The sequence below is a fragment of the Heptranchias perlo genome, chromosome 18, assembly GCF_035084215.1.
Source record: "Heptranchias perlo isolate sHepPer1 chromosome 18, sHepPer1.hap1, whole genome shotgun sequence".
Classification (NCBI taxonomy): domain Eukaryota; kingdom Metazoa; phylum Chordata; class Chondrichthyes; order Hexanchiformes; family Hexanchidae; genus Heptranchias; species Heptranchias perlo.
The window spans coordinates 54,317,395-54,331,293 of record NC_090342.1 but is presented as its reverse complement, the minus strand read 5'-3'; the positions used below and the strand labels follow the sequence as shown (position 1 = coordinate 54,331,293).

General features: G+C 46.4%; 2 long non-coding RNA genes across 5 annotated transcripts in view; one reads left to right on the top strand and one right to left on the bottom strand.

Annotated features, from left to right (window-relative positions):
• Positions 1 to 12,006, bottom strand: part of LOC137334874 (uncharacterized) — a 35,151-nt gene extending 23,145 nt beyond the window's left edge. The window contains exon 1 of the long non-coding RNA XR_010966266.1: positions 11,586 to 12,006. This is a non-coding gene — a long non-coding RNA (uncharacterized lncRNA). The remainder of the gene's footprint in view (positions 1 to 11,585) is intronic.
• Positions 1 to 12,751, top strand: part of LOC137334873 (uncharacterized) — an 87,901-nt gene extending 75,150 nt beyond the window's left edge. For 2 of the 4 annotated variants that reach the window (XR_010966264.1, XR_010966265.1), the window contains 3 exons: positions 8,130 to 8,240; positions 9,873 to 9,973; positions 12,060 to 12,751. This is a non-coding gene — a long non-coding RNA (uncharacterized lncRNA). Of the gene's footprint in view, positions 1 to 8,124; positions 8,241 to 9,872; positions 9,974 to 12,059 lie in introns of all 4 variants that reach the window. The other 2 variants (XR_010966262.1, XR_010966263.1) reach the window with 1 other exon arrangement.
• Positions 12,752 to 13,899: the final 1,148 nt, after the last annotated feature.

Genomic DNA, 13,899 nt, shown 5'->3' with positions numbered 1-13,899 from the left:
GAGGTACATTTGGCTCTTTAACTGTCATCCGGTTTTGGGTCGTCCTCGCGCACACCGGTTGGTCCCTGGGAAACTCGGAAGCCGATGAGTTAGAGCCGGCTTCCGAACCCGAATGGGATTTGCGCGATTTTTGGAGCCTCCCTGCCCCCAACGCACCCACATTTGCCTCCTAAAATCACCCCTTGCTCACGTCCCTGTGTCTCCATTCCACTCGTACAGGAGTTTTTTTTTTTATTCGTTCACGGGATGTGGGCGTCACTGGCAAGGCCGGCATTTATTGCCCATCCCTAATTGCCCTCGAGAAGGTGGTGGTGAGCCGCCTTCTTGAACCGCTGCAGTCCGTGTGGTGACGGTTCTCCCACAGTCCTGTTAGGAAGGGAGTTCCAGGATTTTGACCCAGCGACAATGAAGGAACGGCGATATATTTCCAAGTCGGGATGGTGTGTGACTTGGAGGGGAACGTGCAGGTGGTGTTGTTCCCATGCGCCTGCTGCTCTTGTCCTTCTAGGTGGTAGAGGTCGCGGGTTTGGGAGGTGCTGTCGAAGAAGCCTTGGCGAGTTGCTGCAGTGCATCCTGTGGATGGTACACACTGCAGCCACAGTGCGCCGGTGGTGAAGGGAGTGAATGTTTAGGGTGGTGGATGGGGTGCCAATCAAGCGGGCTGCTTTATCTTGGATGGTGTCGAGCTTCTTGAGTGTTGTTGGAGCTGCACTCATCCAGGCAAGTGGAGAGTATTCCATCACACTCCTGACTTGTGCCTTGTAGATGGTGGAAAGGCTTTGGGGAGTCAGGAGGTGAGTCACTCGCCGCAGAATACCCAGCCTCTGACCTGCTCTCGTAGCCACAGTATTTATATGGCTGGTCCAGTTAAGTTTCTGGTCAATGGTGACCCCCAGGATGTTGATGGTGGGGGATTCGGCGATGGTAATGCCGTTGAATGTCGGGGAGGTGGTTAGACTCTCTCTTGTTGGAGATGGTCATTGCCTGGCACTTATCTGGCGCGAATGTTACTTGCCACTTATGAGCCCAAGCCTGGATGTTGTCCAGGTCTTGCTGCATGCAGGCTCGGACTGCTTCATTATCTGAGGGGTTGCGAATGGAACTGAAAACTGTGTAGTCATCAGCGAACATCCCCATTTCTGACCTTATGATGGAGGGAAGGTCATTGATGAAGCAGTTGGACTCCTCCATCTTGTGGAGAGTGCATGTGGCACCTGTTCCAGTACCTCGCAAATGTGCTGCTGTCCCTTGATCATTCTCCTTTTAAAGGATAGGGTTCAGCATCTATGTCCAGAATAGCACACTCCAAAATAGCACACTCCAAAATAGCACAGAAGATGGAGGAGTCCAACTCCTGCATGAGTGGAATGGAGGCACAGGGACGTGAGCAAGGGAGTGATTTTAGGAGGCAAATGCGGGTGCATTGGGGGCGGGCGGTTCCGAAAATCGTGAGCCATCCACCAGCGCAGATACTCACACCTCGGTCCTAGTAGTGAGTTAGTCGGTGGATGTGACGGTGCGCCCTCAGAGGCCGGCAGGTTCTCTGGGGAATCACCCTTTGCCCTCACTGTGGTCGTTGAAGGGCCTGTAAGAGAACAGAAGGCAATAATTAGCATCATCACAGTTGTGTCATGTTGTGACGAGCATACTTAGGTGTTGAACATGGCAAGGCATGTTAACATCAATTCATATTGTGTGTGATGAATGTTAAAGTTGTGTCACCAGACGTTTGTCGGGTGCCAGTCTCGCCATCTCCGACGGACAGACACCCAGTGCGGCTGATCTCCAGCGCCTCCTGCTTCACGTCTGTGAGGACCTTACTCGTTATGGCCCCCCTCCAGTCCTCGCCCTCTCGCGTGCTCTTTTCTACTAGAAAGGAACAAAGGACAGATTGAGTGATGGTGAAGTGGCCAACTGATGAATGCATTGCTTTGGGTGAAGCTGACCGTGAAAGAGGTGCGTCAGAGTTGAGTATGAGACAGAGCCATGACATTGGATGAGGATTGGGGTGAGTGGTAGTGGTGGGGTGTCTAATGGGGAGGTGAGGAAGTGCAGGTAAGTTGAGGATGAGCCTTACGTGGGTGTGAGGATTGATGTGATAGAGTGCAGAATGAGTTGGTGAGGGGGGGGGGGGGTGTTGAGGTGATGTGGAACACAGAATGCTGGAGAATCAATAAGTGTACTCACTTTGGTTGACCTAGTTAGGCCATTGAAACACTTCTGCACTGGATCCAGGTGCGGGAGATGTTGCTGGTGATCTCGTCTACCACCTCGAACCAGGCCTTTTTGGTGGCAGAGGCAGGGCACTTCCTCCCGTCCGTTGGGTAAAAGATTTCCCTCCTCCTCCTCACCCCGTCCAGTAGCTGCTGCAGTGAGGCATTGCTGAACCTTGGAGCAGCCTTGCCCCTGTGCTGCTACATTGTGATTTCTGGGTCTTTGCTCCAGCAAAAGCCCTTGGAGCAATGGCCCTTTAAATCGAGCTCATCCAGCTGACAGCCTGTGATCCGGGTGCGCAGTCCGCCCACTGCGCAGCTTTCAGACTGCAAACCCGGAAGCCACGTTAAGTGGCACCAATTCACTTGCGATCACATGCGAAACGGACATATTTTATTAGTCGGGTTACCCACGCTCCCATTCACCGACCCCCCCCCCCACCGCTGCTTTCCTGTCTCCATTCTAAAATTGGAGCCATAGACTTTGAGTACTTATTTTTCTGGTTTCCAATTTTCTCCTATTCGTGCAACGTTACAGTTCCATGCGTGTTGGCTGCCCTCTGACACTTTACTGAAGTGGCAATTCTTCAAATGTGAACTGAGGCACTGAGTGTCAGCAAGCTATTCAATCTTGGGACCATCGCAGCCAAGCGTGGTCCTTTCCTCACCTGAGGTGTGTACATGCACACTTTCCAGCAGAGATTGCTAGATAGTGATTAGCATTGGCAAATCTGTCAGATGTAAGAAAGAAAGACTTGCATTTATATATCGTCTTTCATGACCTCAGGACATCCCAAAGCGCTTTACAGCCAATTAAGTAGAATCATAGAATGGTTACAGCACAAAAGGAGGCCGTTTGGTCCATCGAGCCCATGCTGGCTCTTTGTAAGAGTAATCCAGTTAGTCCCATTCCCCCGCTCTTTCCCTTTAGCCCTGCACATTTTTTCCCTTCGAGTATTTATCCAATTCCTTTTTGAAAGCCATGATTGAATCTGCTTCTACCACCCTTTCAGGCAACGCATTCCAGATCATAACCACTCGCTGTGTAAAAAAGTTTTTCCTCATGTCGCCTTTGGTTCTTTTGCAAATCACCTTAAATCTGTGTCCTCTGGTTCACGACCCTTCCACCAATGGGAACAGTTTCTCTTTATTTACTTTATCTAAACCCTTCATGATTTTGAATGCTTCTATCAAATCTCCTCTTAACCTCCTCTGCTGTAAGGAGAACAACCCCAGCTTCTCCAGTCTATCCATGTAACGGAAGTCCCTTATCCCTGGAACCATTCAGTGAATCTTTTCTGCACGCTCTCTAAAGCCTTCACATCCTTCCGACAGTGCGGTGCCCAGAATTGGACACAATACTCCAGTTGTGGCCAAACCAATGTTTTATAAAGGTTCATCATAACTTCCTTGCTTTTGTACTCTATGGGCTCAATTTTAGGGGGCAATTGTGGATGCGTTGGGGGCAGGAGGCTCTGAAAATCACGGAAATCCCGTTCGGGTTCGGAAGCCGGCTCCAACCCGCAGACTTCCGAGTTTCCCATGGACCCACCTGTGTGCGCGCGGGTGACCCGAAACTGGAAGTCCCGCCAGCAATTAAAGCCTGCGGGATGATAGTTAAAGAGCCAAATGTACCTCATTGAGGCACTTAAGGCACTTTATCTGTGACAGAGTAAGTGATTGTAATGATTTTTAACTTACCTGGGCGGCTTGCCCACCGCTTCACCAGGCGTGAAGGGCCAGATCAGGGAAAAAGAAACTAAACAAATGAAATAAAATAACAAAGAAGGAAGTTAGAACACAAAATGAACCTACCTTTTGTACCCTCCTCTGATGTACGATATCTCCCTCTCCGATCTCCCCCTCGTCATCATCCCGATGTCCCCCTCTTCACCTCCCCCCGATGTCCTCCCGATCTGCCCCTCTCCCCTCGGATCTTCCATTCTCCACCCCCCCCCCCCCCCCCCCGATCTTCCATTCCAGTGTCGGATGATGTCTCGCTCTCTTTCTTGCCCCCGCCTCACGTAGCAGGGTGCGAAACCCGGAGAGGACGTTAATCATCAGCAATCAACATGCGATTGCGTCGGAAACGGTTAGTTTTGTTCACAAGGGTTTGACACACACATGTTCACCCCCGCCCGCCCCCCCCGCCCTCGCTGCTAACCCGCTACCATTGCAAAATCGATCCCTATGCCTCTGCTAATAAAGCCCAGGATCCCATATGTTTTTTAAACCACTTTCTCAATCTTCAAAGATTTGTGCACATCCATAGAGTCATAGAGTTATACAGCACGGATAGAGGCCCTTCGGCCCATCGTGTCCGCGCCGGCCATCAGCCCTGTCTACTCTAATCCCATATTCCAGCATTTGGTCCGTAGCCTTGTATGCTATGGCATTTCAAGTGCTCATCCAAATGCTTCTTGAATGTTGTGAGGGTTCCTGCCTCCACAACCCTTTCAGACAGTGAGTTCCAGACTCCAACCACCCTCTGGGTGAAAAAGTTCTTTCTCAAATCCCCTCTAAACCTCCCGCCTTTTACCTTGAATCTATGTCCCCTTGTTATAGAACCCTCAACGAAGGGAAAAAGCTCCTTAGTATCCATCCTATCTGTGCCCCTCATAATTTTGTACACCTCAATCATGTCCCCCCTCAGCCTCCTCTGCTCCAAGGAAAACAAACCCAATCTTCCCAGTCTCTCTGCATAGCTGAAGCGCTCCAGCCCTGGTAACATCCTGGTGAATCTCCTCTGCACCCTCTCCAAAGCGATCACATCCGTCCTGTAGTGTGGCGACCAGAACTGCACACAGTACTCCAGCTGTGGCCTAACCAGTGTTTTATACAGCTCCATCATAACCTCCTTGCTCTTATATTCTATGCCTCGGCTAATAAAGGCAAGTATCCCATATGCCTTCTTTACCACCTTATCTACCTGTTCCGCCGCCTTCAGGGATCTGTGAACTTGCACACCAAGATCCCTCTGACCCTCTGTCTTGCCTAGGGTCCTCCCATTCATTGTGTATTCCCTTGCCTTGTTAGTCCCTCCAAAGTGCATCACCTCGCACTTTTCCGGGTTAAATTCCATTTGCCACTGTTCCGCCCATCTGACCAACCCATCTATATCGTCCTGCAGACTGAGGCTATCCTCCTCGCTATTTACCACCCTACCAATCTTTGTATCATCAGCGAACTTACTGATCATACCTTTTACATTCATATCCAAGTCATTAATGTAGACCACAAACAGCAAGGGACCCAGCACCGATCCCTGTGGTACCCCACTGGCCACAGGCTTCCAGTCACAAAAACAACCTTCGACCATCACCCTCTGCCTTCTGCCACTAAGCCAGTTTTGTATCCAAAGTGCCAAGGCACCCTGGATTCCATGGGCTCGTACCTTCTTGACCAGTCTCCTGTGGGGGACTTTATCGAAGGCCTTACTGAAATCCATGTATACCACATCCACTGCGTTACCCTCATCCACACGCCTAGTCACCCCCTCAAAAAATTCAATCAAATTAGTCAGACATGATCTTCCCTTGACAAAGCCACGTTGACTATCCCTGATTAATCCTTGCTTCTCCAAGTGGAGACTAATTTTGTCCTTCAGAATTTTTTCCAGGTCTTTCTGTTCCTGAACCCCCTTTAGAATTTTACCATTTAATTTATATTGCTTCTCCTCATTCTTCCTGCCAAAATGTATCACTTCTCTGCGATAAATTTCATCTGCCAGATGTCCACCCATTCCACCAGCCTATCTATGTCCTCTTGAACTCTATTACTATCCTCCTCACTGTTTACTAAACTTCCAAGTTTTGTGTCATCTGGAAATTTTGAAGTTGTGCCCTGTACACCCAAGTCCAAGTCATTAATATATATCACAAAAAGCAGTACCGCCCCCTGGAGAACACCACTGTATGCCTTCCTCCAGTCTGAAAAACAACCGTTCACCACTACTCTCTGTTTCCTGTCACTTAGCCAATTTTGTATCCATGCTGCCACTGCCCTTTTTATTCCATGGGCTTCAATTTTGTTGACAAGCCTATTTTGTGACACTTTATCAAATACCTTTTGAAAGTCCATTTACAAATCAACATCATTGCCCTCATCAGCCCTCTCTGTTACCTCAACAAAAAACTCAATCAAGTTAGTTAAACACGATTTGCCTTTAACAAGGCTTTCTTTTATTAATCCACACTTGTCCAAGTGACTATTAATTTTGTCCCAGGTTATCGTATCTCAAAGCTTCCCAACTGACTGGCCTGTAGTTGGCAGGTTTATCCTTATACCCTTTTTTGAACAAGGGTGTAACATTTGCAGCTCTCCAGTCCTCTGGCACCACCCCTGTATCTAAGAAGGATTGGAAGATTAGGTTAGAAGCTCTACAATTTCCACCCTTACTTTCCTCAGCAACCTAGGATGCATCCCATCCGGACCGGGTGACTTATCTACTTTTGAAGTGTAGTCACCATTGTAATGTAAGAAATGTGACAGCCAATTTGCACACAGCAAGCTTGCACAAACAGAAATGTGATAATAACCAGATAATCTGCTTTAATGATATTGGTTGAGGGATAAATATTGGCCAGCACACTGGGGAGAACTCACCTGCTCATCTTCGAAATGATGCCATGGCATCATTTATGTCAGTGCTGCTGGAGTTATGGCCTCAGACACCTCTTGCCATCCACTGCAGGCCACAGCCTTGAGTACCTTCCTTCCATGGTGGGGAAACAGGGCATTATTCCCTTGCTCAACTATGTGTAGCAATTGCTGAATCACCACCTTCATCAAAGCGAATTGCCCTTATGCAACCAGCCCTCCTGTCTGACGTGGTAAAGGTTTGCACAATATTTTAAATCAGCCAACTAGGTAATTCTCCTTGGCACTCTCAATTTTGGCTTCTGGCTGGCTTCTACTGAGGTTGCAGACTTGCCAAATCAAACATTTTTCTCTGTCTGTAGCATTTTCTCCACAGGTTTTTCCCCCAGAGCCAAAAAGCTGCATCCTTTTTAAGCTATCACAAATCTTTAAGGTCTACAGTAGTGCTTCACTTTCCAGTCCTTCTTTCTCTTCACCCAATCACTGGGCATAGTGCCCACCCACATAATATTAAAATGAGCCCCGGCAGGAAATACGGCACTCTTCACTGCCCCGGGGCTGCCCACTGTTGCACTCCCCACCACTGGCCCCAGGAAAATTGGCCCTTATGTGACCCTTTACCTTCACCCAAGCATCCTGATTTCAGCTAATAATTTTAGCTTCAAATAATTTCTGTTACAAAGAGCACGCACCTGGGCACTTAACTAATTGCACTGCAGGTCAAATGAGCACGGGGTCTGCTGCGCAAAGAGAAATTGTGTGATTGTAACTATAAATCCACTCTATAATCAAAAGAATAATTGGCTGGGGATCGGCCCTATTGCACAGATAAACTTTTTGTCAGCTAATTATGAGACTAAATTTGCAGGAGACATGATGTAGCAATGGCTGTAGCCCAGGCCTGGATCCAGACCAAGCCCATGCTGCTTTCCATGCTGAAGGAGAGACGGAAGCACAAACACAGTAAATCTTTGAAATAAAAGTATTCACCAATATACCAATAGCGGCATATTGGCTTTTTCAATGGTCTTTCCTTTCTGTTGTGCCGCTCTGGTGTGTAATGGTGAAGTTATGAGTAATAGCAGACATCTTTCCTCTGTTGACATTTATTCGGTAAATAATGTTCTGTGGAAAGGAATTGTTTGATGCGGCAACAATATTTCTCAGCTGCTGCTCACTTTCAGCAGCCAGACGGGTTGCCTACATTTTCCTCCTTAGATTTAATAAGGGCAGTGTAATTTATGGCCATGTCCTTAAGTGTGTCCCCTCACAGAGGCTCATAATTTACTGACTTTTTTTTTCTTCCTGTCAGAGAAGAAGCTTGCTGGAACAAATTCTGTTTGTGGCTGGATCGCTGGTCGAAGGAGTCAATCTCTGTTGATCTGTGAGAGATTGTAACTGTTGAAATGTTGGCACTATGCCCTGCAGGTACAAGTTTTAGTTTCTTGAGAAGTCAGAAGTTCTTTTTGCTGGTGTGGAAGCAGCAGGTCCATTTCTCTTGACACGGATTTATAAGAAAATGAGGTATATAATTAGTTACAGGCATGAAACTTCATTACCTATATATTTATTTATGCCTATGTCTTTTAATCCTGTCTCAAAGGTGTTGACTTCTTGCTGAGATATGTCCCAACAGCCCTACGGTACATCACCCACGTGGCCGTTGCTTTGATGTTAGCTCAATTGCTAAATTTAAATCTGAGATAGATAGCTTTTTGGCAACCAAAGGTATTAAGGGATATGGGCCAAAGGCGGGTATATGGAGTTAGATCACAGATCAGCCATGATCTTATCAAATGGCGGAGCAGGCTCGAGGGGCTGAATGGCCTACTCCTGTTCCTATATTCCTATGTTCCTATGTGAGTGCCTAACAATATGTGAAGGGCATCCTGTCCTCACCTAATGTCCATTCAAGCAACATTTTCCAACAAGAATCACCAGTAATTAGGGGTGGCACCAGAAAATGATCCTGGGACCTTCAGGCCTCCTAATCACAACACATAGCATATTTATAAACTGGGCCATTGGGGAAGCTCATTGCTTATTTTTATGCCTTGAAGTGACAGGCCTAACCAAACTGATCTCGATTAGGTCAACTGTAATTCTTTGAAAATGAACCCAGAAATCTAATACTTCCTGAATGTAGTTTGGTTCTTGCCTCCAAGTGGACAAGCGGGTGCTTGAGTTCCCTGATGCTCCAGCTCCTCACTCATGACTGATTTCTATTAAAACACAGATTGAAATATGGACCAGCCATGTTTCAAGTGGTCTGAATCCGAAACCCAAATCAGTCCAAATGTGATTCTTGAGTGATCATGACATCACTGACCTAAACTCGCATTAAAATAAACATCCCTGCCCCTTTTTCAGTTGGTGTGAAAATATAATTAACTTTCTCCATTGGTGAATTCCAACTTCTTGACTGACAGTGAGCATATCTATGTCTATATTTTGAGAATGAAACCCTCTGGGTAAAGGGTTTAAAACATTAATCAATCACCCACATGTACCTATTTTTCACGTGGAAGCCTGGACAGTGAAGCTGGATTCTCTTTCTCGCAGCGGTATCATGGCGGGGCTGGACTTGCATTCGCCACCCCAGCACCTCCGTGTCCCCGACGCGTTTTCCCGAGTCAGGGCTATTTTATTTTTGTAGGGCAGGTTCTGGTGGGATCCCTGCCACCAAGAATGAGCCCGCCACTGCTAGGGCACAAAATACAAGTGCAGATCTGCGCTCTCAGGTGGATGTAAAAGATCCCACGGTACTATCTTGAAGAAGAGCAGGGGAGTTCTCCCTGGTGTACTGGCCAATATTTATTAGTCAACCAATATCGCTGAAACAGATTATTTGGTCATTTATTTCATTGCTGTTCATGGGATCGTGCTGTGTGCAAATTGATTGCTGTGTTTCCTACATTTCAACATTGACTACATTTCAAAAGTACTTTATTGACCGTGAAATGCTTTGGGATGTCCTGAGGTTGTGAAAGGTGCTATATAAATGCACCTTTATACACAAAAAAATGTTGTTGTATAAATGTAAATTTTCTTTCTTTGCAGCACCCAAATAAGTGACCAGTCATTTAAAGGTTTGGGAAGAGCCCCGAAGAGGATTCCAAGAATTTCTTTTCAGGCCTTGACTGAAACCGAGGTCTAAGAAGGTATGACGTTGGGGCCAAAATAGAGGAAGAGGAGGCCGCTGCTCGGCCCCCACCCTCTCAAAAAAAAAAAAAAATTGGGGTCTTATTGTCACAACTCCGAGCCTGCGCCACCTTTCTCTGGATGGTCCTGGGGATGACAGTAAGAGGAGCGGAGAGCAGTAAAATCAGGCGGGAAATCAGGCCCTGCCCCCCCCACCACCGACATTTCCCTGCAGTGAGCATGGAATAAGTGGCCAGGGGCAGGCACAGGGAAAGGAAGTGGAGCTGAGGGCGGGAAAACAGTGGTGGGCTTCACTGCATTATTTTGCCCCTTTTCCAAAATCAAAAGGGATAACGGAGGGAAGTCCAGCCCTGAATATTGGCAGACCATTGGACCATTGAGGGGGCATAACAAATGAGTTCAGTGTTGTCCTCATCTGACATCTGTGCGTATGCCAATCTCTGTTCATGTACTGCATGCTTTAAACTGGGTAAGTTGTGTGCCCATTACAGCATCAATAAACCAAAATTCAAGAGCAGGACAAGCTCTGTTGATGATAGACAAGCCAGAATTGATTTGTCCTATACATTTATCGTTTCTCATTTTATCATCCTCCCTCTCTTTCTCCATCGCAACCTGTTTTCTTTCACCATTGTGTTGATATTACTACTTTCCTTCCTCCTCTGAATTTTTCTCTTATTGCTCCTAAGCTTCATATACACGATCCCACAAACTTTGCTCTTCCCTACCTTCTCACTGAGTTGAAGTCACAGCTAGGTGTACCATCTTCAATTCTAATTCTTTCCCAGAACCTCACGGCGGTCGCACTCCTTACCTCTCTGTCTTCTCTTTCTTCTACAATCTTCAAGCTTTTAAAACTCTAGCTTGGTATCGCACAGCCACAACTTATTAACTCATCTTCTCTCCTATTCTTTTCAATCCAGGTGGTATCCTGCACTATGTGCCTTAGCCCTTAATTAAGGTTTCTCAATTGAAAAATATCTCAAATCAGCAGCTGTATAAACCGTGCTCATTTCTTGTATAAAAGGTACATATATCTTGTACAATACCACAGAACTGTGTGATATCCGGATTGTTTGCTTATTGTGCACATATTTTGGGGTGTTTGGCAGCTCACCCATTGTGGGCAGGAGACTGTTTGCTGCTGCAAGTCTTAAAGACCTAGAGCAGGTTAAAGCGCATTGCAGTTTTTCAGGCCAAATAGGGAGAACAATATGGATATATACTTGAAAAGGAATAATTTGCAGGGCTATGGGGAAAGAGCAGGGGAGTGGGACTAATTGGATAGTTCTTTCAAAGAGCCAGCACAGACACAATGGGCTGAATGGCCTCCTTCTGTGCTGTATCTTATTAGATTCTAACTGTCAGGATGTGGAGATGCCAGTGATGGACTGGGGTTGACAATTGTAAACAATTTTACAACACCAAGTTATAGTCCAACGATTTTATTTGAAATCTACAAGCTTTCGGAAGCTTCCTCCTTCCTCAGGTAAATGTAAATCGTTGGACTATAACTTGGTGTTGTAAAATTGTTTCTAACTGTCAGGAGCTTGTTGTCATATCTGTCATTTGTCAAGAGAGCAGCAGGATATCACGCAATAAGAACCTTACCTTGAGCAACTGTGGCTGAGGAAGAACATTCGCTTTCCTGGGGATGGCCGGCGTGTCCCATGGTAAGTGGCACGACCCTTGGCATCCAAATGAATGTGAGCAGCATTGATCCAAGGACCTGGCTGCGGTGCTGCACAAAGTTCAGTGATCTCATTATGTACCAAGGTAGGAAATCCCACTCACATCACTCATTGATTCAACTGTGAAGGCATGAACTGAGCCCTCACCTCCACATCGTATCTCTGAAGTTTCCCTCTTTGCTCATTATACAGCAGGGAAGACTGCTCCATTTCCTTTGTACTCTTCCTGATGCCTTGAATTTACGATTTCCCCCTAACAACTCCTTCTATTTATTGTAGCAGCATAATGTAATCAGAAAATTATCATCAACAGGCTGATACACGCTCAGGCTCTTTTGGCAAGAATATCCTCTTGCCAATGTCAATTATTTAACTTGGTTTACTATTCTTGCAGTGGAAGACTGCCCATTACAAAAGGGAGAGAAGCTGCACATAAAGCCCCTAAAGGACAACAGTGAGTTAACTTCTGGTGTGAGACTTTGATTGCTGAGAGCCAAACCGCAGTGTGAAGGGACCTCGCTGCAAGAACAAGGGACAAGGATGTGTGGTCAAGAAAAAAGAACTGTTTAAAGTGACCATTAAAACCTGAGAGTAGGAAAACATGTTTGTCAAATGCTAACCTTATTATCAGAGATAAACCTGTGCGGTCAACCGTCAGCAGGTAGAGATGGCCTTTGTGCCTCTTACAGAAAGATTAAAACCTGTTTAAAGGGAATGAAGGCATAAGTTAACGAGATCAGCCAAGTCGGCCGCCAGCTTAAAGGGATAATGTGGAAATCAACATTGCGTGCGAAAGACTGTATAAATATGAACTGAGATCTGCAGTGTAGGACTGGAACCACAGCCAGTCACAGGAAGCAGGTAGAGTCCGGTCAGCTCGACTGGGACCTACATCGTCATCAGAAGACCAACCGAGGGATGATTGTAAGTATTATACTAGGAACTTTGGAAATAGCTAGCTAAGAGAGGAATGGTCGAGGGACTTTCTCCTCATATGGATCACACATGCAGCTGAGTGTAAGCTTACTGTAAGTTGGAAGTGTAGTGGAAACTGTTCAATAAAGAGTGAGAGTTGACTTTTAAAAACGTGCATTTGTGTTATTCTGTTGGGTGTTGAACCTTGTCATACTCGCCGTAATTCTGGGGTCACGAGCTTAACAGGATAATCGCCCTACAGGATTCGGCGACCACGAAGGGTCCCTAGTTGACAGTATGAGTAAGGAAATATTACACCAACAAAAGGGGAGGTAAGAAGAGTAATACCCTGGTGACTATGGAGACCAGGTTACTGCAGTATATCTCTAAGAAACTGAAGCCTAGCAAAGGTTGGATGAAGGAGATCGCTTAGAGAGAGTGAAAGAGTGGACGGAGTCGCCTCAAAGACGAACGGGGACAGAAGAGGTAGTATGGTTATTTGGGTATAATCACCAGCACAGAAGGGATCAATGGGAAACCATTAAACTACAGAAAGAATTAGAACAAGTGAGGAAACAGTCTAGGGACCGTGAAACAGAAGTGAACGGACCCATGAAGGAGTTAGAAGAATTCGAGGCAGACAAATTGAAAGCAGAGTCTGCCTATGAGCAGACTGTTAGTTACTATCAGGCCCAGGCGTGTAAAGCGGGAGAGGAAGTTGAAGAATAAAAGAAGTTGTATCATGCAGCTGATGCGCAAGTAGATGAAATTAAAGCAAAGTGTGAAGGAATGAAAGCAGCCTATAACCTGATGAGGGAAGAGGCACACGAGAGGGTAGATCACAAGTGGTGTCAGCAAATAATTACACAGTTGAAACAGCAAGTAAAGGCCAAGCAAGGCATGATCAATTTAATGGGAGAAGATGAAGGCGAAGTGGAACCGTTAGGGTACGGGGGCACCCCCGAAGCCCTCCCCAATGGCGCCAATGACCTAGATAAAGTTCGGGCCACTGGCACCTGGGAACCCACAGGGACCAGTACTAAATCAGTATACACAGGCGTATACCAGTAATCAGTTAAAGGTGATGATGGCGGGGGTCCCTCCGTTGGGGGCTGGAGGAGACTTGTCATGAATTATCCAGCAGGTTGAGCAATTTAAAACCATACATTGGCTGAGTGCATCAGAGACTAAAAATGCAGCGCTGATAGGGTTAACTCCCTCCGTTTACGGTGGTCTGAATTTAAATGCTAAAATGGGAGGAGGTACCTGGGACTGCTTTTAAGGATGCATTAAGAGTAGCCATGGGACAGGGAATGGGA